Source organism: Cryptotermes secundus, unplaced genomic scaffold, assembly GCF_002891405.2.
Source record: "Cryptotermes secundus unplaced genomic scaffold, Csec_1.0 scaffold74, whole genome shotgun sequence".
Classification (NCBI taxonomy): Eukaryota; Metazoa; Arthropoda; class Insecta; order Blattodea; family Kalotermitidae; genus Cryptotermes; species Cryptotermes secundus.
In genome coordinates this window covers 351,823-376,844 of record NW_019745079.1, presented here as the reverse complement: position 1 = coordinate 376,844, position 25,022 = coordinate 351,823, and the positions used below count along the sequence as shown (strand labels likewise).

Sequence of the window (25,022 nt, the reverse complement as noted above, 5' to 3'; positions counted from 1 at the left end):
TATTTTCCTTCTACCTTGAAGATGGAGGCGATACGTTCTTCCGAAACGTCAGTTATCACCACATATACACGGTGCCAAATAGTAGAATACTGTTTTTTCATAGTCACCGCCATGAAAACCTCAAATCTTACATGAAGAATTTTATTAATATTTTAACTCACCACTTTTTATCTTAATTAAAATCTTTATATAAAAATTCGGACAACTCTGAACTGGATGTTAGGATTTATGCATTAGACGTTCTCTCAACTTGTTGTTGTTTGCTTCCTGAAGGTGGTCATTAATTGACATTCACATGTAAAAGCATCATATATATAAATTTACATTTGAGTCGCACGGGACGGTGTAGTTAAATCATTCTATAAAACTGTTTGGGTTCTAAGTGTTTACAATTTTCAGTTTCCAAATTCATGGAAACCGTGTTCTGTAATCAGTTGGATTCCACGAATCAATTTCTCCGTGCAACAAGTTTGACCATTCGTTTCATAGAAACGGCCCACATGTCACAATATTTTGAATTTATAATCTCAGTAGCAAAATATAAAATCACTTGACATGACAGGATTATTTTAAGTGCAATTTTCTGAGTTTAACGCTTATACTAAACAAAAGAACGATTTTAAATATTATCACATAAATAAACGACTATATAAATAAATAAAATGAATACATTGATTGCCACATTAAAGTCGTCAAGCCATTCAGAAACTTGGTGTGACGTCTCTCAGTACAACGACACTAAATTCTCTTATAACAGCATGAAATATAAATCGTGTTGTCTGGGGTCGTAAAGGCACGAGCTATATGTTTGTAGCTCAGGAAGGCTTGAAAAGGCGGAGCAGGCCATCGGGATTGCGGAGGCAAGAAGTGCAGGAGGAGGAGGAATCCATGTAAACACGAGGCGTAACGTAATGTCAGGATGTCTATCCAGGCGGGGGATCGCACCGGTTTCCAGAGGAGGCTAGTGTAGTTTACATACAGAATTGCTGTCTTCTGACTTGTGGCGACGCGGAGTTGGTAGGTGGTTACAAAAACTTCTATTTTCAGTGTATACCTATCTTCTGCCCTGAAGATGGATGATTTTCAGTGTTATGGAGAAACATGTTTCGTCCATCTTCAAGGTATAACTTTGATTTTATTGTAGATTTGTATTGTTATCATGGATAGGGATTGTTCAGTCGGTATAGCGACAGGCCACGGGATGGAGTTCGATTTTCGGTAAGGACAAGAGAGTTTTATTTTATTCCACAGCGTTTAGTATCCAGCCTCCTCTTAAATCGGTACCGCGGACAATTTCCTTGGGTTAAAGCAGCTGGAGTGTGAAGCTAAACACGCAATTAGACCTAGTGCCAGGGTAGAGAATGGTTGAGCTGTACCTGAGCTTCCCACAGGGTTTAATGATGTGATTTTAAGCAGAGGAAAAAATTTGCCAGTTCATGGACTTTTACGAGGGCTTGTGTGGCAAGTGCTTGTCACCATCTAAATATAAGACCGTCTTACCACGAAAATGGACGCAGCGGGTTATTTCGATAGGCTGTTAAGTACCTCGGAGGACTACTGTCTTAATCGACACCGTCTTGTGACCCGATAATCTCGTCGAAGTGTTGTCGAATTTCCAGCCAGACCGTAGCTTTCAACGGCCATGTCATTCATATTGGATCGGAAAATATAGTAATACAAAATGGCGGGCATGCCAAATCACGTGTGCTTAAGTTATGAAGGAATTCTCACATTATTATCTTCGACCCAGCGGATCTTGAATTGGATAGATTACAGGCCTAAACCACTGAAGCAGTGTAGATAACATATCTGCCACATTCTCTAGCAACGCGGAGCTCTGATGTGTCGACATGACGTACCTATGCCTATGCATGGACTGAGGAACAAGACAAGTTACTTCACTGATAAAGGACGCCAGGCCTACTGAGTCTGAATTCGAACTCGAACCTCCAAAATGCAAGGAAAATATTTGTGACAAGTTCGGATAAGTAATCTCTGAATTAATGCTTGGGTGTTCATCTCAACGCGTCAGCAGGGGGCGTGGAGTGGAATAATTTGGGGTGAGCCCAGTCACATGAGCGCAACAACGTACCAAGACGCACCTTATCGCCGCTGCCGAAACACTTCTGCGGCGAGGGAGTACGTGTCACTATGTAACACCACACCCTTAAAAGACGTGCAAAGGAGTGAAAGTATAGAACATCAAGCATTTCTAACGACGGCATTCGATGGGGCTGATGGTCAGTTTCATGCTCCGACCGCTTTACCCCGGGGGAAGAAGTCCAAGATACCAATTCCATACGAGGCTGGTGGAACCTGGAACATATCTAGACGCAGTAGTGACAAGAACAGTCCTTGCTGTAACTGGGAATAGATCGAGGTAAACAAGTCTGATTCAGCAGATATCTACAACTACCCTTCCACTCACTATTAGAATTATTCAACCCTTCTGCTTCCAGAAATGATGCTTTGTTATCAGTGACATTTCCGGATTAAACATTGCAACGATGAAAGTTTCAGACACTTGGAATGGCTCCTTTGTTGGGGCATCGGTCTATTGTAATGCCCATATAAGGCAATGCAACATAGAAATAAGAGGATGACGTGATAAAGTTTTGACGCCCTTGCGTAACAGCGGGGAGGACACAGTTACGGATTTCAGCAAAGCGAGAGGTCATTCTGTTTCCTCTTCACCTTAACCCTTCCGTTAAAGAACCGGGGTTGGTGGCCACTGACAATGATCGGTGTATTCCACATCCTTTCCAGTTCATCATTCAAATTTATAGCCCATTGAATTCAGAGAGCGATGTTAAATAAACTAAGAAACAAACTTCCATTCGCCGACCAGTAGCCGAGCCCGCGATCCAATAATGCCAGCCCCGTACTCGCTTTGGAACGAATGGCCATTACCATTTGCGGAATTTCTGGTTTTCTTAAGTATATTAAATATATATTCAGTGCACATCATACGTTCTAATTCATTCTACGACAGGAATTTCTTCAATGTCGTGTTAACATTGATTGAAATATCATCGATAATTTGTAAAAATATTAAAAATGTTACAATATTATATTTAAGCATCCTATTACATTCTACAAAATATATGACATAAACTCCGTCCCAAGTGCAACAATTTATTGTAGGTCCTTCGTTTTGCCTTCTTCTACACTGCGTGTTTCGGCCGCAAACGGCCATCAACAGGTGTGTACACTCACGTAGCTGTTACACTGCACCCAGTTTGAAATTTAAAAACACACAGGTCTTCCCAATTGGCTAACAGGATCTACTTCGCTGTTATTTGTCTGATTCGTACATCATCTTTGTCACCCACACACATCAATTTTGACATTCATGAACTGGCACTTTTAAAATCTTCAGTTCCAATTTAGAAAACTCCTTTAAAATTTTTTCCAATTTTAAATTTAAAATTAAAATTCTCAGGGTTACTCGCCCCACTTTACCGCAATGACATTAAATAATATTCTAATAACGATATACATTTAACATAGCAAATTGTTGAAGCATGAAGCGTGAAAGACAAATAGGATCTAGGGGACGTACCAAGCCGACACAAGGAAGGTCAATTCTTTTGCACTGAACTTACCCAGAGAAAGAACAAGCCTCACAGCAGGAGCATTCAAGGAAAGAATTCAGTAATTCAGTTTAGGTGAGAACGAGAAGTAAGAAAGAAGAGTAGATGAGCAGTTGAAAAGGGAAAAACTTCAGCGAAATGAGAGATACTTTATTTTCGGAGGAAAAAAAGGCATAAATTTCAAAGAAGTTTCGGAGCTTCATCCTGTCATTCTTCTGGCACGAGAGCACGAACATGAAAGTGTAAAAAAAGCAGTGGTTTGAGACGAATGCAATGGAATTGTAATTTTATTTCAATTAATGTTGAATTTCAGAGTTTCGAAGGATACTGTTATGGCATTTGGAGCAATTGGGTTTCATTTTGATGAATTTAACCGGGAGGGTTGCATAAGGAGTAGCCAGGAGGGGACCTGATCGCCTGATAGAAGACAGACGAAAACCAAAAAACCTGCATCGATATAACCAGTTGTGAAACCTTCAGGATAAATACTGACCTCTAGCCGGCAGTCCAATATACGGAAAATATTAGAATTCCCTAAAACATCCCCAATGCCCATGATGTTGCTTTATCTGTTAATTACATGCATTACATTAAAGTATGAGCAGAATGTAGCCTGGAATAAAGGACATTCTAAGCATATAGGTATTTCAATTATTCAAACAGACTAATATTTGTTTTGTGAGTGGGACGATAATATATTATATTAATAATTTAAAAGTTCCGGCTTTCAAGGGGACAAGTCTGACAAGATGACTCTCAGCCATTTCAGTTTCTTGTGGATTGAATTTTACTAGCCACATTCCTTTATTTGGTGGTCATCAGTCATTAAGCTGACTTTTAAGATTTTGTTTTCTAGCTGTGCTACTGACATGAATTTGGACAGTCTCCACACAAGTTTACTTGATTGAGATTCAAATTGTTGTTATCTTTGGGAATTTGTTCATAATTCTCAACACATTTTGGATAGTTTCGAGTTTTTGTATGTGTTTCAGAAAAAATGTCCGTAGGCAAGGGTTCAATGCATTACGGATTTATAAATTGTTAGTGCTGGATTAACACTGTTGCGGGAGGACTTATTCAGGGTGGGTAAAATATTCCCGAGTCTGTGCCTGGTGGAATACAATGACTAAAATTCTTACGTGTAGATGGATTGCAGTGGAAATGATTAAGCTGTTTGGAAAATTACGTTGTTGAGCTTTCATTGATATGTATCCTAATCCTCAACTTACTGAGTCACGGTTCTAACATCTCAGTGACAATGTTTAACTCTCTTACAGCCCATTTTATGTTGTCTGATCAAACTGTGACGTTTGTACCTTAAACCTAAACTGAGACAGTGCCACTATTTCTCATTTACAAGAGATCGAAATTCTAAATAATATGGGCACTAAAAATCAGCGTTGGGTAACTCCTTCCTGAGTAGGACGGCTGCTGCATCAGAAATGCCATAAACTCTGAAGGCTTCCTTACCGTTTTAGTTATGTATTATATGTATAAATTCAGCAGGAATTCCTCAATAAGTTCTAAAATGCTCCCGGTTATCTACAATTTGCCAAACACCCACTCAATGTCAGCAAATACGGAGACTGTTGCCATATTATTATTCGAACAAAGGGCAATGCGGTCTACGAGTCGCAACAATGCGTACGCCGTTGAGTGCCATTTTGTGAAACCGTACTGATTCTTTCTGAATATATTAAGTCCCTTTATGTAAAATTCATTCTCGTGAGTAATATTATTTTCAACAAGCTTAACTAGCGAATTTAAAAAAAAAACTAATTGGCCCGAATGGGGGAGACGAGGAATGCATATAGGATATTGGTGGGAAAACCAGAAGGAAAGGGACCACTGGGAAGACCAAGGCGTAGTTGGGTGAACAATATTAAAATGAATTTGAGAGAGATAGGATGGGATGGTATTGATTGGATTTATCTGGCTCAGGATAGGGACCAGTGGAGGGTTCTTGTGAACACGGTAATGAACCTTCGGGTTCCATAAAATGTGGGAAATTCTTGAGTAGCTGCAGAATTGGCGGCTTCTCCAGAAGGCCTCAGGTCCATGAGTAAGTAAGTAAGTAAGTAAGTAAGAATGTAATTGGCCGGCAGTTAAGTCGGGGATAAAAGTTATTTAAAATTAGTTCTTACATCACAGAAAAGCACTGTTTCCATCTGAAGACTCAAGCTGTTGTGAGAATAGTATGAATCACAGAAATTCTCTTTATGGGTAAACTTAAGAACGGTGGTACATACAGTTACAACTGTGGTGTAAAATGTCAATAATCCTACACTAGCTCTCTCTTGCACGCAGGTTCTCCGAACGGAAAGGTATTGTAATTCTCAGCAGGGAAAGACCCATGGTCTGCACAGGGGTATGTCACGCCTAATAGATCTCTTCTCTTTTGTTACGAACACGGAAATACAGAGCTTGCAATCGCTGCTACTTCACTGCACACATGTCTCTCAATTTTCAAAACAACACACGCATACAAACATCCACGCCTCGACACGCTATCCCAGGGAGCTGTTTACCACTGGGGACGATCGACCCTCGCGATTGGCTGGCATGTGCACAAAGATCGAGAAATCTCGAATATCTTCACAGGCCGGAGTGTAAATGAAACTTCAAGCCTGTCGTTATTCAAAAGAAGATGCACTGTAAGTACATTCTTTTTAGTAAATCATTTAAGACCCGAACTGTTGTAGACGATAGAATAGAACGAGAAGAGATGGCGCCTTTTATGTATTTCTACTGCATATCTAATGGACCTAATCTCTGCATGAAAGAAACGTGGGTGGCTGCGAGAGAAATTCCAGCACCATTCGTTGCTATTTTTTTTTATGAAGAATACAATTGAATACCGTAATACACAATGTAGCATACATACACCTTTGCGATTTCAAAAACACTTCCATAAATTATAATGCAAACATGGACATCAAGAGAAGTTTTATGGGACTAAGGAATAATGTATTGTCAGTGTGCAGATTATAATGTAGAATATAGAACTTGTGGCAGTATGTGATAAAATCAGAGAATTCAAAGACAGTTTAATATATTACGTTTCTGTAGATAATAAATAATGCCAACTGTATATTATTTTAAGAGATCGTTTCAAAAGTGAACGTAAGACAATATCGTTGACCGAAGGAGATGTACAAATGTTAGAAGTACGTGTGGTTTAGCTCACTGAAGCACAGCAATGCACAAACATGCTGCTACGCTAACGTAAGGAGCTCTGCATTTTGACTTTGAACACGTTTATTTCTTCGTAGGGTTCTTAGAATAAACAGCAATTATACTCGTATTTTTAATCAGATTTAATAGACCGGTAATTGTAATGGTGACGCTCTGTTTTCTTCGTTGACATGCAAACTGGGTTCTTAATTATTATTAGACGAACGTTATTCCCGAAAGGGATAAAAAGCTGTTGAATTAAACTGGTTTTTCAAGGGTTACTTAGTAATATTTTTATCATTTGCAAAATAAATTTGATTTTCAGATTATAGAATATGTAAGCATACATTTGAAGCTACTGCATCCGCATTATATGTATAAAGTGGTTATTGTTATTAGGGGAATTAAACGCAGTTTCTTCTGCGAAACATATGAATATAAATGCTGTTTGACAACCAAATTCAGTTTTATTTTTAAATCGGACTGTTCATGTAGTATCTACTAGACTCCAAGGGAATAAAATAGGTTAAGATGTAAATTCTTTTGAATAACATAACTAACACAAGGCATATTCGCACTGAAGAAAAAAGAAGAATAAATATTGTGACATATGTAGAATTTAAATTCAAAATATTATTATAATCCCGTCTACTTTATACGAGATAAAATTATTAGGAGAACTACGGCTTACAGCTCATAATATTTCAAATTTGTTCTTAAATATCATATATTGTGAAGGTTACAGATTTTATTTATTAAAAAATGAAAGCGAAGAAAATAATTAGATAACAAAAAACGAAAAATTTCATTTATGGAGAACTAGAGCCCTGTAAGTGGCGAAATTACTGCCCACAGTATTTTTGTAAAGAAAACCGTTAAAAGAAGATGCACGTGAAACTGTGAAATAGATACAAGACTGTAACAGGTTTGGGGAGACCTGTTATGGTAGTAACTGCATTCGTCTCGCTTCTGTTTGGGTCTAAAGGCGGATTTATTCTTAGCGGTGCTGACCCTTCAGGACGTATTGCAAGAGCATCACCAAGATGATGCATTTGGGTTTAAGGTTCACTGTCAGTCGAAGGTGGGTGGAAGGAGGTCGCAACCTTCATGACCTGTAGCCTCGACTTGCTACACACACAGCACGCCCTGTGTCTGCAGACAGAGAGCGGTCCCCTACTGGCACACAACATGGAGTACAATTACTTCAGCAACGATAGAGGAGCTATCTCTGTGTACATTATCAATTGTCCAGTGTTAGGTCATACAGCTATATTTGAATACGTAGACTGCGGTGGACTCTGGTGAACACGGCACTGAACGAAATATCTGAGATCAAGCAGATGGTTGAGGAAGGAAAGGAAAATCTTCAGATATGGTCAACAGCTGCAGAAATTTTAATACAACTTCACAACAAGCTGATGGATACTTCAAGTTTGGCTTAGAACCCAGGGCCCTTCATATAAAGGAGTAAGTAAATAAGTAAAGGTATCCCTATAACAGGCCGTGGAGGCCCATAGGGTTGTGAGATGTTGAGGTTCCCATATTTTCTAGACAATCGGCTCATAGATAGCGGCAAGGTTGTCAGTCCTACGGGCCGGCCGCCCTTTACCCCCAAGAATATTCCAAGAATATTCCTGGTACTCATTTCTGTTAGAGGCTGAGTCGACCTCAGGGCCATAGTGCGGCTGGAAAGATTAAGTGAACTGAAAAAATCCAATGATTTCATCGGGACTTGAACCCGCGACCTTCCGGCTTGTAGCATAGTGCCTCAATCAACTACGCTACCGCGTGACCCCTTACATAAAGGTATACATTACGAAATAAAGACAGTCTCACAATTGGAACTGCCCTTCAGATAGATAAGGACGAGGCACGCGGGGGACAGCGCGACTAGGAGTTTGGCAACTTAGCCCACACAGACCACGCAGTTTCGTTAAGGCAATATAATCTAGGAGATTCATTCATTCATTATCAGTAATCTGTATATTCCAAAACAGTTCCTCCACTTAATGCGATCTCAATCTTTCTCCTTCAAATAAAAATATCCTCTTCTGTCCCCAAGGTCATCCACCATCTTCTTACGTCTTCTTCCTCGTCTTCTGGTCACTTCTATCCGCCCCTCCAGTTTGTTTTGTCTCCAGAGGAAACCTCTCGCATACATGGTATCTCTGTTTTTGGCAAGAGACTATCCAGGAAAAGTGATAATGTGGTAGTTTTTCCATTTGTTTTCCACATCGCAGTACAACAGCCGTTCAAACCACTCTGGTCATGCTTGTTGCTATACGAACTTGAACCATCTCGAGCACCATTTGCTCTGTGCTTCAATTCGCTGCTGATGACGCTGCCGGCATCAGTTTTTGGTTTTTGGTGTCTCTTTTCGTCTGATGCTTACCCTTTGACCTGTCCAGCAAGGGAGGCCCTGCCAGTAGCTATGCTACCGCTGGTATAGCTCTCAGGGTCCTTGGCATACTCAAACCCCCTCAACCCTCAAGATTTGTTGCTATGTATCTCACTTTCAGGTTGGTTTTATTACCAACAACTATGTCATCGACTTTAAGTTTGGGACTCGATGCTTGACACAAATCGGGAAATTGGGAAGGAAGCGAAAGGAGATGCCTCTAGATAGACGAGAGAAAGCAACGATTTAGTCCAGGGGGTCCGAAGGCGCTCAGACACGACGGGATCTGAGAGAAATTTACGTTAATCATAAAGTGTTACCGTAGGAAGGTTGTTGTCCTGAAAAGTAAACTCAAGAACTAACGAAAGACGTTGACTCCACGCACGCTGCCAAACTAAATAGACATAGAATTAGGGAAAGCGTTGCGTTTTGGGTGAGATTACCTTAAGCCACTAGCCACTGCTCTGCTACCTAAGAACAAGGTGGGTTTCGACGTAATAGATCAACTACTGATCAGATCTTTTGCATTCGTCAGATACTGGAGAATGTATGGGAGTAAGATGAGACAGTACATCAGCTATTCATAGACTTCAAGAAAGCCTATGATTCAGGTAGGAAGGAAGTATTGCACAATTTTCCCCTAGAGTTTGGGATAATCATGAAACTAGTTAGGCTGATTATAATTTGTTTAAACGTATGGTAAAATTCTTATAGGTATACATATCTGATAATGTTCTTCTCCATAATGGTCTAAAGCAAGATGCTTTATCGCCAGTACTGCTGGTCTATGCTGATGATATGAATCTACTGGGTGATAATATACATACCATAAAGAAAAAAAAACACAAACTTTAATTGACGCCAGTAAGGAAGTTGGTCTAGAAGTAAACACAAATAAAAAAGTATATGTTCCTATCTTGTCATCAAAATTAAGGGCCAAATCATAACATAAAGATAGGAAACAGATGTTTTGAAAATGTGTCAGAGTTCAGATATCTGGGAACGACGATAACAAATCAAAACCTGATTCATGAGGAAAATAAGAGGAGATTGAACTCGGGTAACGCTTGCTATCAGTAAGTTCAAAACCCTTTTGTCCTCTCGTCCGCTATCTAATAACACGAAAATTATAATATTCAGCACTACAATTTTGCCTGTGGTTCTGTGTGGGTGTAAAACTTGGTCTCTGACATGAATGGAGGAACATAGACTGAGGGTGTTTGAGAACAGGGTGTTGAGGAGAATATTTGGACCGAAGAGAGACGAAGTGACAGGAGGTTGGGAAAAACTGCACAATGGAGAGCTTCATAACTTGTAATAAGAATGATCAAGTCAAAGAGGACGAGGTGGTCAGTGCATATAGCATGAATGGAGAAGGATATTAGTGGGAAAGTCAGGAGGAAAGAGACCATTGGGAAGACCAAGGTGTAGGTGGGTGGACAGTATTAAAACGGCTCTTAGAGAGCTAGGATGGGATGGTATGGATTGGATTGGTCTGGTTCAGGATAGGGACCAGTGGAGGGTTCTTGTGAAAACGGTAATGAACCTTCGGGTTCCATAAAATGCTGGGGAGTTGTTAAGTATCTGCACAACTAGCAGCTTCTCAAAAAGGCTCAGCTCCGTGAGTGAGAGACTAACCACTGCTCCGCTACCGAGGAACACAAATATACGAAAAGAACTTTGTTACATAAATAGGACTTCTTCATCTTGAGCAGTGTGTATGTAAGTGTCTTTTCTTTGTATGAAAGTATTTGCTGTTTACAGAATATCGAAAATTTTTACTGTTTAAATATCATTTTCCTGATATTTGTTACACATTTGTTGCCCCAAATGGTTTTATTTTCTGGAAAGTGTAATGTACAGACGGGATATACTTTTTATAATGTAAATAATTTGTCAATTAAACTAAAATAACCATGAGATCTGTGTTTTGTTCTCTTTTATTATCTCGTATTGTTCCTTTTGTTATTACAGTAAGTTGTACCTTGTGTTCTCGCCCATTTGCATTATACTTAATCATTTTATTCAATAATTTCAGTGTCAAGAAATGTATTAAGCTTCTAGGAGAATGGATTGAAGTAAGGCAGACAACCCAAGGTAAGAGAGTAAATGCAATAACCATAGAATGAGCCTTACAAAATGTATTCAATGAAAAAAGTAAGAAAGCAGGGCGTGATTTAGATATTTAAAAATTATATTATACTGTCATTTGATCAAATATTTTTGTTCAGACCGGCTTTGAGGTTCACCCAGCCTCCTATCCGTTGTTACTTTAATTGAAAAATCAAATTTATCTCATCGGGAATTGAACACGCTCCCTTCTGAATTATAGCACAATTCCTGAACCGCTTGCCGCAATCAACAATGAGGCAAAATCTTAAAATAATAAACTAGATGCTACACATAGATATAGGTGTGCTTCAAAGCGTTAAATTTGTTTACTCATTTGCATCGGTATCAATATTCTCGCTGCGTTCAGAGAACTTTGTATCTGTTTCTTTCATTTCCTCTTTCCACATTTGTCTAAAAATCTTCATTTAAGTTCTATATGTGTATTAGACCAACCTTGCATCTTGCCGTACTTCAGACTTAAACCAATTAAGTAACCAGCCAACCAACCAACTAACTGAATTACTGAGTAACTCACTGTTCGACTGACTGACATTCAGACTGTTTGATTGATCTGTTTACTGACCGACTGACTGAATAGGTGACTAATTCTTTCTCAGTAACAATTGATTGATCTGACAGCTTTAAATCCCTCACAGCTGTGATTAAGAAGATTACTCTCTTCTGGTACCCGACGCTGTGTAATTTCCCTGATAGAGAAAGGTAGCGTGCCCTTCGAAACGTCAGAAGGAACTACGAGACTAAACGGTCTCAAATCAAATTCCAAAAAATATGGAAGGAAGTGATTATAGCCTAATTTCAGATACTGTGTTTGGCATTTCCTCTGAGGAACTGAAGAAAGCAGTTTAGTCGGCATAGTCGATTTCCTACCCGAGATCTGAACCTGGAACCCCTAATTATGAGGCAGGAGTGTTACAGACACACTTACTCGTACATCGTTCTGCCTCTCTGACACCGAAATCTGTAGTCTTAATGCCGCAATACTCCAAAGCCACTGGACAGAGCTGAATTCTTTCAATACGCTTCCTGCCCCCACAAAATAAATACTGGAGGTTCTTCTTAATATTATCCTCAAACATACTCCTGGACTTAAATTTGAGGAAAAAACTAGAGAAATGCTACATTTGGAGCATAGCTCTGTATGGGGCTGAAACATGGACACTTAGGGTAGTAGATCAAAAACAACTGGAAAGTTTCGAAATGTGGTGTTGGAGAAGGATGGAGAAGATCAGTTGGACCGATTATGTGAGAAATGAAGAAGTGTTAATTAGAGTCAGTGAGCAGAGGAATATCCTACACGAAATAAGAAAACGGAAGGCTAATTGGATTGGTCATGTTTTACGCAGAAACTGCCTTCTAAAAGAAGTTATTGAAGGAAAGATAGAGGGGCGGATAGAAGTGACAAGAAGACGAGGAAGAAGACGTAAGAAGATGCTGGATGACCTTGGGGACAGAAGAGGATACTGTCATTTGAAGGAGAAAGCTCTAGATCGCATTAAGTGGAGGAATTGTTTTGAAAGAGACTGTGGACCTGTCGTCTTGACAGATTACTGATGATGATGATGATGATGATGATGATGATGATGATGATAGAGAAAGCAGCAAAAAAATAAGGGAACAAATATAAATGACCGATATCTGTGGCGAACGGTTACAAGTTGTTGAACTTTTACGCACTCTGTGATCATATGTTCAAACTCCGCTCCAGACACTTCAGTTTTCGCTTTGCTGTGGAAAGTGTCGAAGAGGCAGGAGAAATATTGTTATTAAAAGAATGTTGAAAATGACGGAAGAAAATATTAAGATGAGACGGAAGACGTGTCATAGCTCAGGCCGTTTGTCGCTGTCTTTCCATCGCGGTGGCCCGGTTTCGAGCCAACGTCAGGTCATATGGGATTTGTGGTGCACAACATGGCATTGGGGCAGGTTTTCTCCGAGTATTTCGGCTTTCTCTGCCATATTCTCATTCCACTGACAGCTCCACACTCATCGTCTATCATCAGTGGCTGGTACAATAGGCCAGTTAGTGGCCACAGTAAGCGGCCTCCGTAGTCTAAGGGTAACGTTCCCACCTCGTGACTCAAGGTACGCGGGTTCAAACCCGGCGGAGGTCGTGGAATTTTTAAGGGTGGAAAAATTCAGGGAACAAGTCCTCCGGGAGGAACTTTAAGCCGTGGGTCCCGTGTCGTAGCTTTACGGCACGTAAAAGAACCTCATGTCCCAAGGGGACAAGGACATTTCCCGCTCAACAGTAGTCTCTAACGCCTCTGGTAGATGGGGGAAGCATTGAGATACCGCTGAACCAGTAGAGGCCGTACTCGCTGGCTCGGTCGGGACTGATGGTACGCACCAGTACCTGTAGGGTATAGAGACTGGTAGAATACCATTGAGGGAAGCACAATGGACCAATACTGGTCTAAGTGCATGGGGAAACCCACCCTCTCAAATAACTAACTAACTACCAAGTGGACCCAGTCTCAACCCACTCCAAGAAAGTAAACAACTAAAAGTAAAGGAAGGAACAGGAACTGAGTATGAAAGTGGAGAACCTACGAAAAATGGAAAACATAAGGAAAAGAAAATGGCCCAAAACGTTACTTTGGCTTAAAGCATTTTATGACATCAGTAAGCTTCTTGAGAGTGTAACTTCTTCTGTTGATTGTCAATCAGAAATTTCGTGAAAACATACATTCCGCTGAATACCAACACTCTGATCATTTGAAGTACACCAGGCTTCATTTCATAGATACATGAAAGGTTTATTAAATCGTCTTGATTCATACAAGTCTAGATGTAAGATTCTAAGAGGTGCGATGTTCTCACTGCGTACCCTATGCAGAATATTGTCTCTCAGATGTGACGCCGAGTCATCCAGTGGATCTCTGCCGCCGTCGGGGAGGACGGTAAGGTGGCGCAGAGAGGTACAGCGCCAGGGACTCTCTGAACCCAACACTGCTGTCTGTTACCGAGGCCCTGTAAGTACAGTGACTCTCCCCACCTAACTCCCTGGTGGTTGGGCCATATACAGATCCTTTCCGACCTCAGATATCCAATAATCACTCCTGTTCCTTACTACTTTCATTGTGTTTCTGCACTGTGTTCTTTCCTAATGACCTGGTTTCAGATTTTATCTCTCCTTGTCCATTGCTTAATACAGCAGAGATTTCATCTCCATTGCTTTTAATCTGCTTGTACATCTCTTGTTACACAGAGCAGACTATGGCCGTAATCTATCAGCCACACCCCTTCGAGTTACCCGAAGGCCTTCTCGGCCGACTCATAACCGTTATCACGACTTTTATTTGTGATACATTTAAAGACACTGTCGGTAGTTCAGACTGTACGTGCAGTTTCGAGTGGTAGGTTGATTAGTAAATAATGAAATGAAATGGATATGTCCTAATTCAAGACAATATTCTGTGATCCGTCTGCATGGACTAAGGAAAACTATGAAAAATCTGTCAGTACATACTGGTCTCCTGGCTCCAATTTGAAAATGGAGCTTCCAGTATGAGAAGCGTGGGTGATACTCACTTGACCTCAATGCTCGGTGTGACTGTTATCAACTGATGAAAATTTCTTGGGCTAACAGCCACGTTAGTTGATTAAAAATTACCGGCGTTTCGGTGATATTTTCATCCCCATCTTCAGAATCTAATGTCGATATTATTCCTTGATGATGGGGCTAAAGGTGGTACCCGAAAGTTCCGAAACTTTTAGTCAACTAACACGGCTGACACCCCAAGAAAATGTTATCAAATTCACCAGCAGTGATATGTTCAGAACTTACAAAAATTATCAGATTCCATGTGAATAATATATTTCATACTTCAAAGGTAGAGGTCCTTAGTTATATGAAAACAGAGTCTGTCCTTTTCACCGAGGGCTTTTAAGGCACTCCAACCCTGATGTATAAATTCCATTACTATGCAATCATGTTTCATGATTGGTCATATAAGCGTGCAACTCATATTATGGTTTTTGTAAATTATTACTAATTCCCACGGAACCCCGTTTCTTACACAAGTGTCTCAAAATTTTAAGAAAATTTCTTTTAACGCCTATAGCAAGCATAATTTTTCTTATTACCTACTTCATGCTGGTTTCTTGCTTCACTTATCCATTTACAATGAAGATGGAAGCGACATGTTTCTCCGTAACGTCTACTGACTTTCAATGGATTAAGCAGCGTTATATATCAGAAAAAAAAAGAACTCTTCACCACATCCTCCATGAGAAACTCAGATCCTACAAAATCCTTAAAATTTGTAAGAAAACATTTATCATTAAACTATGCAACTTTTAGAATCATACATTAATTTAGAGATATAAAGTCTGAAATCCATCCAAATAATATCTAGGAATTCGTTTTCTGTCTCACATAAGATATACATTACATCTGAATTGCGCAGAACAAAGTGCCGTTTGGTAATCACAAGACACACACATACACACAATCTGTGCAAACTGCAGATCATTTTCATCTTAGAGCAGGTGGTATTTATAGTAATCATTATGCTTCAAGGGGTTAATTGCACAGTAAAGCAGCAAACAGTTGCAGTGCGCTTCACTGAAGAGCAAATCCTGTTTATGATATGGAGCATAGAGTCTGTCTGCTTCTCACATTCCCACGGTATGTCACACAAGTTGTCTCGTTCAAAGCAACGAAGTTAATGAATTACATTAATGTCTCAAGTATGACTGGAAACACAGAATACTAATTGCAAAATATTCTCGTTATGATCCACAGACATTGTTTATAAATTCCCATAGCGCATGCGTATGGCTACTCACTTCTAACACATGTTGCTATATATCAAACCCTCAACCGCCATGTTCCGTTTCTATGACATCATGGACAAGCAAGGACTTTTTATTTTAATTTATAGTACCATAATTTATATATTGCCCCCGTGAGTTATAGCTGAATTGCAATTAAATAGTGACATGGCAGCCTACGTCATAACTTTCATGTTTGTAATCAAGGATTTTGCATGCAACATGGATACATGTACTGTACGGGAATTACGGGAACGAGCTATTTGATATATTCAGTTGACTGCATAGCGGCTGAAATGTCAAGTTCGCAGATATGCGTCAGAGAGAGAGAGAGAGAGAGAAGTAAACATAAAAAGGTACCAATTTGAGACACAAAACCGGGAAAGTTGTTCATTTTGTTCTTACATGAATGGCTTCTAATTCAAATCAATTTCTTCTTTCCTCTAACCTTCATAAGAATAACATTGGCACTCCAGCGACAATAAGGTAGCCTTCATGTATTCTATAGTATTCATGGTCAGGAAGCGAGTTTACGACGGATTATGGCATGACATATTTTCATTTTCTCTCATTTTAAAATAATTAGGTCATGTTGGTGTAGCTAAAAATGGTATGACATTTACTACGATTTTGTGTAAATTTGAATGACAGGATATTTTAGCGCGGAAACACAGTACTCCTTTTGCAGATGGTTGATCACGAAAATGACATGTGCGACACTTTAATAACCTAGAGTTGTTAAACACAAGTAACCACAACGAAATACAGAAATAGGTTTCCAAATTATAGTGTACTTTACAATGGCGCTAAATTTTGTCCTTCTGCTTTATAAACAGCCTGTATCTGTATGTTCCCGCTCGGAACATGCGCAACCTTTCCATGTTCTTAAGCTCCCCCAGTTACTCTCTGTTAAATAGACTCAGCTGTGGTTCTGATCACTCGCTCATGGAGCTGAGCCCTTCTTGAGAAGCCGTCAGTTGTTCAGCCACTCAAGAACTTCCGAACATTTTATGGAACCCGAAGGTTCATTACCGTGTTCACAAGAGCCCTCCACTGGTCCCTATACTGAGTCAGATCAATCTAATCCATACCGACAAATTCTATCTCTCTAAGATCCAGTTTAATATTGTTCACCAACTTACGTTTTGGTTTTCCCAGTGGTCTCTTTCCTTCCAGCTTTCCAACCAATATCCTATATATATACCTTCACACCCCATTCTCCTTGACTTGATCATTTTAATTATGTTTGGGGAAGGATACAAGTATTCTGATTCTAAGGCAGTTTGTAAATATATGAATATTTTCAGAAGATTACGTATTATGTATTTAAATGTAATTAAGTTATATAGGTTATTTTTATTTATTTGTTATAATCGTGCTGAGTCTGTAACTAGCCAGTAATTTATTGTGACAACACGTGTCGGTCCTATTCATTTTTGTACCCTACTAAACTCGGTTATGGCATACATTAAATACTCCACGGTAATAAACACAAGTCATTATTATATATTACTTTTTCGTACCATTGGCATTTTATTACAAAGAAATGGGTTATATTTAGTCTACGCGATTGTCATTTAACCTAAGGATATGCATAATTACGTGTGCAGTCTGTGGCATTATGGCATGTATTATAAAAATAATTGCAATGCCAAGGTTCAATAACTAGGTCTCTGCCATCAAGAGAGGAACATAGACTGAGGGTGTTTGAGAACAGGGTGTTGAGAAGAATATTTGGACCGAAAAGAGATGAAGTGACAGGAGGTTGGAGAAAACTGCACAATGAGGAGATTAATAACTTGTACTCTTCTCCAAGTATAATTAGAATGACCAATTCATGGAGGATGAGATGGGCAGGTCATGTAGCACGAAAGAGGCAAAGACGTATGTATATAGGATATTGGTTGGAAAGCCGGAGGGTAGGGGAGACCACTGGGAAGACCAAGACATAAGTGGGTGGACAACATTAAATATGATCTTAGAGAGATAGGATGGGATAGTGTAGATTGGATTGATCTGGCTCAGAATATGGACCAGTGGAGGGCTTTTGTGAACATGGTAATAAACCTTTGGGTTCCATAAAATGCTGGGAAGTTTTCGAGTACTTGCACAACTGGCAGCTTCTCAAGAAGGGTTCGATTCCATGAGTGAGTGAGTGAGCTAGGGTTCAATATAAAATTAAAATAAAATACGCAAAGCGGAAGTATCGTTCTTTACCATGGATATGTTTGCCTTCCTCGTCAATATCATAATATGAAAACTCCGTGGTTTAAATTCACAAGCGAACTATACCGACCGAGCGACCGCCGCTTGTCTTTGAAGTTAGTGCCAATTTTAGCGTATAGAGGGTGTCACGTGGTCAGCGCAACGAATTCCCACGGTCGATAATTTCGGTTTTCTAGACCGGAGCCGCTATTATTTCCTTGAAATAGCTCCTCAGTTATCCTCAAAAGGCTGAGTGGACCCTGTTCTAGAACCACTACTTTTTAGGAAATGTGGTAGCGCAGTGAATCGAACCCGGGTCTCTGGATCTGTAGTCAGGAACTCTGATCACTAGGCCACAGAGGCGGTCAATACCATAACATACAGTAGCTAAATCTTTAAACGAAGACAGAAATACTGAGGTTACGACTCGTACAAAAATTAAATGAAGTAGCAACTGGAATTCTAATTCCAAACAAACGTCCACCGCGACACTTTCAATTGCTTTAACAGCCGTTGGCTATTGTATATATTGAGCGGGACGAGTTACTTACATTTCACAATACCTTCAACCCTTGTATGTTAGAAAACAGGAAGCGAGACGGGAGTGCTACACCTTTATGATATATAAAACAAATGCCAGTCACCGGTTTTCTTACGGCGTGCTCTCATTTCAAACCGTCTTAGCATATAAATTATACAGAAACAAGAAAGATGACAAATTTTTAATCTATGAAAATTATATGAATGGTGTTAATAACAAATCATAATGGAAACTTCCTATTTACTCTGCCCGTCACAGTGAAGGCCATATTTTCATTTCCATACCTCAGCCAAATGATTCAACCCTGAGAACTTGTTTAATTGCATATCAATTAAGCATTTGAATATGGAATTAAGCAAATAAAAAGGTAATACGTAATGATTAATTCAAACCTGCCGCCTGTTGAATCACAAATCTCTAATTTGGCCGCGCCATAGCTCAAGCGGTTAGTCGGAGGTTCACACCGCGACGGCCCAGGTTCGATCCCGGGTCTGGTCAAGTTGGATTTGTGATGGACAAAGTGGCGCTGGGGCGGGTTTTCTCCGAGTACTTCGGTTTCCCCTGCCAATCTTAATTCCACTAAATTCTCCATCATCATAACCACCCGGAGCAGGCTACAATAGGCCAATCAGTGGCCGCCATGCCGAGTGGACCCAGTTGGACTCCACACCTCTAAGCAAATCAACCTATACTGTCTCCTTTTGAATTCTATATTTGCTGAATTTGTGAGACCCTGAAATAAAGAAAGAAAATAAAGGTAACAAGACTTATAGTGGTAGTACTTAGTCACTGTCTTGAAGACACTGTAATGAGGCCTTGATAGATACCACAAACAGTGCTAAGCTAAGACCTTTCTGTATTAATCACCCCGGTGCCTAAGGTTTCTTGTGATGGTGGAGGGGTTTAATTGTGTTAAAGAACGGTGGAACTTCCTAGGCCTGTTTAATTAATAATGATCAATTTGTAACAAGGCTTTAGTGTGATTGATGATGAAAGTAGATTACTCTGCATTCGTTATCCCTTTAAAGCACGCACCAGGCCTAAATACAGTCTAAGAATTCGGTTCATACCAACAATAAAACACATCGATACGAAGATCGGTTATTTAATTATCTACAAAAGACTAGTCTCTTCTAAGAATAAAGGAACCCATATAATTTAGGATAAAATAGAATTTTCAGAACGTTATAACAGGTGTTATACATAGTTACTACACCCCGTAATATTTAAAAGCAAGTGGCTAATTTAAATACTGCCCTTCTTAATATTCAAGAAATAAGCAGCTTACCTAGAAAATAAATTTACTTATTTCTTAGGAATCTCAAGGGAAGCAGAAGTCTTTTGTCTCGAGAGCAATATATATATGTTAATATTTCTGCAGTATATACTCTGTGTTTTCTGCTAGGTACGAATTCAAATTTTAAGTGTTATGACGTGACGTCTGAAAGATGGAAAATTAGAGCCGCAGTAGATGTTCATTTTTAGGCAAAGGTTCGGTAAAAAGGTTCCTGCTGAAAGGAACACGCATGCAACAATAGAACTGCCGTTTCTCTACAACGGTGAGGTAAACACATTTCTATTATAAAAGAGGAATTGTTGGGAAAGGTGTTTTCTGTTGAGATCGCCCCGAGGCTACATAACGAGGCTTGAAGACTGGCAGAAATAGAACTAAGGGAGTCTCTTGAGATGGAAGCCGAAGATGATTGAGAAGAAGTAACAAGAAAGAACTTATGATATGAACAGAAATATTTATCTGTGCTATATCGCAGTGATTTTGGAGTCTATAATTCAGTGAGACTGTTGTAGTTCCTGTGATAAATTGCGTTACCAGGAAACGACTAGTTGAGTGTGTAACCGACTGAAAACCATAGCTTGTGTGTAATGGTTTAATTATAAAATGTGTGTTGATCAGCGGTAACACTGTAATTGCCTGTGCTTCCGAGTGATCTGTATAAGGTGTCAAAAATCCAATCATCCAATCCATACCCCGTCTAATAATTACACCCCTACGTACGTGATAGTATTACACAGCTGAACTTCAGACTTGACAATGTTGCTGGGTTATGTCCAAATGTCATCTGAAAGGCTCAGTGTGGCAGCAAGTTCTGGTGATGGAGTAGCTGGTGCTGAGCCCTCAGAGAATATTAAATCCGACAATAAATTTACAGGATAAAATCCGTATAAAACATATTTTTTTTCGTTCGCCTCCTGCGAGTATGATCCACTTCCACGCGTCCTCCTTCTGACGTCACAGCATCATTCGAGGTATCTGCCGGGTCCCGAAGCATTGCTGGAAATAACTTTCAGCACAGCCGTCACACAGATCTGAGTGGCTACAGCTTACTTAAGACGAGACCCACTTAGGAAGACTTCTCGATTCGTGGCTCCAAGTCAAGCAAGTGAGCGTATAGTGTTGGTCAATACTCCAGCACTCACATTTACAGATAGTATTATCAGAAACTATTCGGAAGTTGTCCGTTTCGAATTTCGTCCGGGACTTCAACTACCTTAATTCACGTTTTCGTGGTTCTTCCCAGAATATACAGGTGCACTGACATGTATATTTTGCAACGGATTACTTCCTCATCTTTATCATGATCATCCTATTATTCGATATTGTATCTAAAGGTATCCCTGTAACAGGCCGTGAAGGCCCAAAAGGTTGTCAGAGGTTGAGGCTGCCATATCTTCTAGAAAATCGGCTCACAAAAGATTGTAAGGTTGTCAGCAAAATATTCTGGCCGGTTTTACCCCTTAGGAAGATTCTTTATACTCATTTCTGTTTGATGCTGAGTCCACCCCAGGGCCATACTGCGGCTAGAAGGATTAGATAAAGTTAAAAAAAAATCTAATGACCTCTTCGGGACTCAAACCAGCGACTTTCCGGCTCTAGCATAGTGCCTCAACCAACTACGCCACCGCATGATTCTCGACACTATATCTACGTATACTTTTACTGTGAAGTCCTCAAGTTTGCCGTAAATAAGCCTAACAGACGTGCAGAATGATTGTATGGTGAAGCATTTAAGCTGAAACTCATTGGTAGCTTAAAGGTATATTTCAAGTGTATTAATTCGCCCAGCTGTAATTTGCAACTGTATAGCTCGTGTGACGTCCAATGAGAGCCAGTTTTAAATGATACACTCGGAAGGATGAACAAAGAATCAGTTGTGGCTTAAAGAAATCCCAAGAAATACCTGGAAATTGAATGAAGAGTGAGACTTCTGGAAATCTTTCAGTGTGTTCAGGTAACCATTGTTGATTCTTGAATAGGCTTGTATGTTCTTCTGAAATTTATGCATAACGTCACTTTCCTTTTATTTTCTCGAAATTTTGTGTCTTACGGAAGTAAATACGTGTATATATACATATATAACCTGCGTTCAGTTTTGTTCATAACAATTTGTAGACGAAATTTTCGCTGTGATAGAAAAATAAAGAAATGATCACAGAACTGCATGTGTCTGTCATGTGAACTGTCCGCTATTTTTACCCAAAAATTTGAATATATCGCCAGATATTAGTAGAACATCCCAGTATCAAATTTCACGAAACTGCTTTGGGCTATTCTGTAGTTGGTCCATGAGTTAAAATTAGAGAGAAATAAATCGGTAGCGCTGTGAGAGCGCATAAATATTATTGTGCCATATTTGCCTTCTTTTTATTTACAGTGTGTTGCACTCTGATGATAGGCGTTAAAACAGCCGGTAAATCCAGTCCCCAGAAAGTTAGAAAATAATTCTATTCGTGAGAGTAATTCTCAGGATTAAAAATATCTCGAAAAACAGAGAGATTGCACTCGGAGACTCTGTGTGTGTGCGTGCATGCGTGTCTTGCCTGTGTGTGTGTGTGTGTGTGTGCGTGCGTTTGAAAGAGAGAGAGAGATATCTTAACCCTTTAAAACCTGAAATTAATCTAAGCAATATTTAAAATTTCGGTTTCTACGGCCCAAAGACTCCACTGATGCACAATTAAGAAACCAGTCGGTTAATTCTGTTAAGGGGAATAACGGCTTATAACTTAGGGTATCATGCTAAACAAAGGAAATATACGAGCAGTTTTAAAAGAGGTTGTGTATATATTTACCACTGCACTTCAAAGGATGGGTCAAATTATAGCCAATTGTTTTGCTACCATTCACTCTGTACACACAACAAAGAACCAGCTGCAAACATTGCATGTACGGTAAATCGATACGTGATCACTTAACGGTCTAATGAACATTTTGCGTAGGTTTCAAGTGCTGTTGCAGGGTTATCACTTGACGCGCTGTTATTAATGAAGATGCTGGTAGCAACTGCCACGCCTGCGTTCAAGCAGATTTCTCTAAGAGAAAGAATAAATGTCAACACCTAACCGGATTCAAAGTGCTTCACAGCATCCTGTCTTGTTTATCCTCATAAAGTAACCAGTGCAACTTACATGTATTTATACATAATATGTTGGCATATGTATATATATAAACATACGCTTATACTGACTGACAAAACATAACATGGCGCTCAAATACACATAACAGAAAATACTTGCGAAAAATTGAACACCAGGTTTGTTATGAGTCTCTTCGCTTCTATCTTTTTTTTTCCTTGGCACTACAGCCCCTAGTGGGCCTAGGCCTACCTCCATGAACTTCTCCGTTCACTTCGGTTTTTCTAGATCTTAAGACATAAGGTAGGACTCCTTGGGCGGGTGATCAGCTCGTCGCAAGGCCTCTACCTGTACATAAACACTGAAAAACACACACAAACATCCATGCCCTGAGTGGGATTCGAACCCACGATCCTGGCTTCCGAGCGAGCGAAAACAGTGCACGCCTTAGACCGTTCGGCTACCGTGACCGGCTCGCTTCTATCTACTTTAACCTTTTCTCCCCCATTCTTTTCCCGTCTGCTTTATTTGTCCGTCATATTTCCATGCCTCTCCCCCTTCCTTCCACTCTCTAATATCCATAAATGTGATCACTATTTACATACTTTTGTGTCTATTTTCTAAACTACGTGCTACTGTCTCTTCGCTTGCGAAATTTCTTATTTTTTCTGCTATGGTACTGACGGTTCTATTATGATATAATATCAATATTCCAGGCAAGACAGTATTTCAGAGGAAAAGAACCACGGACAACCTTTCTAAAAACAACAGTTGACAAATATTAAAGAAAAATGCCGAAGGGTGTATTGATGTTTCGTAAATTTCGAAGAAGCATTTGTTTCACTTCCTAGAGAAGCTTTGTGGGTTGAAATGGGAAGATCGTAAGAGAGTTGAAATCTCAGTTGAATTAACAAAATGTACCGAAACACGAAATGGAATAAGTGCGGTCAAAATATATAAATAACAGGCAAATATAATGATTTAGGTATAGCTTTGAAAATATTAGAGGCAGCAGCAAGCAAGATGCATTATTAAAGAGAAAAATGGTCAGGCATTCACATTTACTGATAAATGTTGACTAGAACCCCTAATATAAAAGTTCACACGCTAGAAAATACATACCAAATATTATTTAAATACAGGATTACGTACGGTGTAGAACTAAGGATGGTAACCGTCCCCTTCCTATCTTCGGACTTCTCCGTGGGCTTCGGCGGACTATTTAACTCCTCTCAAGTTCATGTCATGGTAATAACTGAGGCAACCGGAAACTGTACCCTTGAAGCCAGTCCACTGCTCCAAATCAATGACGCAACAGCAACTTGCACTGTTAATCGTAAACTCTTCATTAATTCGAAAGCGAAACTTCGTAATTTCCTTCGCAAATAAGGAGTACTATGGCCCTTTAATATTATCAAAATAAAAGATCCAAAATGAAGGACTGACGAAATTAGAAAAACACGAGGAGTGCAGCCCAATGACGTCTGACTCAGATTATTTCAAGACGCCAAGTCCCCAAGAGAAGCATCCTGCGGGAGCGTCGCTTCTTCCCCAAGAAGGATTCGAAATGCCAGCCTCTCTCTCAGACAAGAATTCATCTCTGATTGGCTGACTGTATGTATCATGCAATCAGCACAAAGCAATCACATACCGACTTTTGAGAATACAGCTGTTCCCAAGATTCAGAACTCGGACCCCCCCATGTAACAGCGGTTATATTCTTTAGTTTAGGGTTCAGCTACGCCCTTCTGAAGACATTTTATGACAGCTATACACGTAAACAAAACAAAATTCACATCTTCGGAAAAATTCAGACTCGCCTCCGGTGGTGATC

General features: G+C 39.7%; 1 long non-coding RNA gene across 1 annotated transcript in view; it reads right to left on the bottom strand.

Annotated features, from left to right (window-relative positions):
• Positions 1 to 24,401, bottom strand: part of LOC111874835 — a 67,497-nt gene extending 43,096 nt beyond the window's left edge. Inside the window, exon 1 of the long non-coding RNA XR_002844620.2 lies at positions 24,341 to 24,401. This is a non-coding gene — a long non-coding RNA (uncharacterized LOC111874835). The remainder of the gene's footprint in view (positions 1 to 24,340) is intronic.
• Positions 24,402 to 25,022: the final 621 nt, after the last annotated feature.